The following is a 3,505-nucleotide window of genomic DNA, read 5'->3' as shown; positions in this document are numbered from 1 at the left end:
CCCCGCAGAGCGGGCCGGGCGGGCCGGACTTGAAAGCGCCCCAGGCTGGTTCGTAATTCGGGTTTTATCCTGGAACCGCGGCACAGAACGTTTCCGCCAGGTACCCTCACCTGCTGCCCCTGCTGCCCGTGCTGTCCCCTGTTCTCAGTGACCGCAGCTGCCCAGGACGGGGGCACGGCAGCGGGATTAACTGACGCACGTCATTTCCCGGCAAACGCGACAGAAAACTACCTCATGTTTGACGCACCGAGTTTCCGGGATGTATTTCAGGGTTTTGGATGTTGGGTTTCTTAGCTTAGGAAACTATTTAAAACATAGTAATGGCGAATCTCTCTCGTTTCTCTGGACGCGATTCCCATTTTGGACCAGGCGTTGGAAATCGTCAGCGCGATTTAGACAGATCCTAGTGCGTGGTGAATGCGATCGTGAGTACGTTTGGACGCTTGGGCTAAATTTAAGCACGATTTTCTTTAACAACTGCATCAAAATCTAAGGCTGAAAGAAGTTTATAATTCTAGCTTGACACACTTCCTCTTAAGACTAATGAACCTACACAATTTATGTAACTTCCAGGAAAAAAAAAAGGAGAAATAAGTCGAATCAGTGAATTCAGCATTGTGACTATAAAAGCTTATTTTGCTATAGCATTTGTAACAGTATTCTGTAACCGTGCAGATTTAATTCCCCGAAATTATAGTTCAGACATTTGCTTTCAGTCTTGTGTGTTAAAACTTCAGAAAAGCTGGTCACTCAGAGCCGCCTTTATGAGCCGCCATAGCACGTCCCACGTGCCTGTCCCGAAGGCGGCTCTGTGACGCCCGCCACCATCAACGGGGGGACCACACCTGCTTATGTTGTTATCCGGCCAAACTAACAGGATTCTAATTGTAATTGAGTTTTGAGACTTCTGCTGAGATTTGATACTTGAAACACTGAAAAATGCAGTAAGTTATTGGACATTTTTTCCCAAAGGACCTAAAATTATATGATCATAATCTCTTATTTCTCTAGACAAAATTATTCCAAAAAGTCTTAGCAAGATGGATACCTTTGGAAAAATTTACATAAGCTTTAAGAACCACAATTGGGTTAGAAAGAACAATAGTTTTTTTTTAATCAAAAGTATTGATTGCAATATTTTTTTAAAAATGTATCTGTCTACTCATCCGTCCACCCATCCCGTGTCCCTAAGGAGTTCAAGTGGAGCCTCCCCCCCGTCCCCCGGCAAGAAGAAAAAGTGTGGGAAACAGTCGTCTCTCAATCTCATGCTCTTAATTCATCCTCTTCATGACCAGATTCTGGGACTAGAACGGGCTGTCGGAAATGCAGATTTCCTGAGGCAGTTGGTTAGTAAGTGACACAAAGCACCACGATTTCTTTAAACCAAGTGTTTTCCAGAACGTGGGAGGAAACCTCAGAACCGCAGTGCCAGTCTGCTCGCTCCCGCGCTTGCTGTTCTGGCCTCAGAACCCGGGAGGGACCTGGTACCGCGGGAAGCCCTTCCCGGTCCTGCGATGTCCCCGTTTCTGAGTGCCATCCGGGCAGGAAGGCGGGGGCCCGCCGGGAGGATGGTGCGCTGGCTTTGCAGGTGCCGCACCGCGGTGCGTGCCGCGAAGGCCTCACTGTCCCCAGGCTGTCCTCGCTGTCCGCTGACCCTCCCTGCTCCAGGAGGCACGAAAGCGAGAATACGCATGACAGCTCTGTGACCTCTGCCATCCGCTCACCTTGAGCCGTGGCTGGCGCACGGCACAGAGCTCGCTGGCTGGCACGGTGTGGCGTCGCCGGCTCGGCCCCGACGGAGCGGCTAGAACCTGTGGCTCGTCATCGTTTCGAGTTTGGATGTAGCAAACACCAGCGGCTGCGGTGCGGGGAACACCTCTTAGTAGACTAGCAGTTCCTCGAAACGTCACGTGTGATCTTAGAAATCCAAGTCACCGAAGCCGTGTCACGGCCCCACGGAGCAAAGCAGGCAGCAGGGGTGGGGTGGCGTGTGTGTTGCGTGAGGCACCAGCTCAGCAGCTGAGTTCTCTGGGGGCAGGCAGCGGGCCCCTGATTTGCAGGGCACCTGTCTGCTGCACCCCCATCCGCTTGCTGTGGGCCCATCGGCGTGTAGCACGAGGTTCGCCTGGCCCCGTGCCCGCGCCGTCGCGCCCCGTGCGCGGAGTTAGAGTAATCCCTGGTCGATTTCATGCTTCCGTGGTTTAACGGCCTCCGGTGCCGCTAGTAGATCCGGTTCGCGTGTTTTCGGACAGAGAAGATGCCCTGGGAGAAAAGGGCAGCTAGTGAGCAAGGCCGGGTCCGGCTCCTTCACACCGGAATTGGAGGAAAGCGGGAAATACGGCTCCAGAGGGACCGACTCCTCTCTTCCCAGGGTGGGACAGGGTGGCGTTCGTGGGGTCGGTGATGTGCTCAGCACAGTTCTGTGCTCGTCCCCACCTGAGCTGGCATCTCTCTTGGCTTTGCTTTAAGCGCAGCGAGCTGTAATTAGCCAACAGCATGGAGCTTGATTAAAATGTCACATTTTAGAAATTTATGGCCCTCTTCTGGGCCTCTGTGCAAGTGAGCGACTCAGAATTCGACTCGACCTACGCGTGGTAGAGGTATTCACTCCCTAAAGAAAGGGGACTTTCTTCCTGGGGGTTCCGGAGTTTCCAGCAGCTTCCTTCTAACGCACATGTCCGTGGTTTGTGAAAATGAAACGCAAACCATTAAGTGGATTTTGATTGCTATTTTTTTTTTTTAAACGAAAGCTATCGAATTTCCCTCCCTGATTATTCGAAGTCAGTAGTAATGAAGCTAAGGATGAAAGGGAAGCCTGGTGTCCGCTGGCTCTGAGTCTCCTGCTGGGGAGGCTGGAGGGGCCACAGCGGGTGAGGCACAGGACCAGCCTCCCGTCCCTCCCCAAAGCCATCCCTGCCATGAGCCGCCACTTCTGCCAACGGCGGGCGTGCCTTCCAGCTGTCCACCACTGGACGCGCCGTGGGACTCGCTTCAGCCCGTGGCCTGCAGAGAAGGGACAGGGCCGGTTCTGAATCTAGGCCGGAAGAGGCCGCGTACGCCCCACAGCCCCCAACCATTGAAGGGGAGGGTCTTCCCTTGGGAAGTGGACATCCCCACACGGAGCTGGCTACCCAGGGTCCAGCTCAGCTGCACGTACAGCGCGTGTTCAGGTGTTTGCACGACCTCTCTCTCGACCAGCCGACCACCACCCAGCTGGCCCAGGGACCTGTGATGCAGCGTGGTCCATTGTCACCACCAGGATTCCGTGGTCCTCAGGTAGACAGCAGCAGTGGACTCATGCGGAAGTGTGACTGTGTATGCACAGACGGATCCAACCTCGTACAGACACATAGATTATTCACTTTGGGGGTAGATAGCTTAAGGATTTAGCACACTAAAAAAAGGAATGTTTTAGGGGTGCTGGGAGCAGAAAGTCTCTCCAGCAAATTATGAATAAGGACAGAGCCCCCTGCGACACTAAGACACTGGCCCGGCTGAGGAGCAG

This window comes from Pteropus alecto, unplaced genomic scaffold (assembly GCF_000325575.1).
Source record: "Pteropus alecto unplaced genomic scaffold, ASM32557v1 scaffold53, whole genome shotgun sequence".
NCBI lineage: Eukaryota > Metazoa > Chordata > Mammalia > Chiroptera > Pteropodidae > Pteropus > Pteropus alecto.
Note: the sequence above shows the minus strand (reverse complement) of the source record.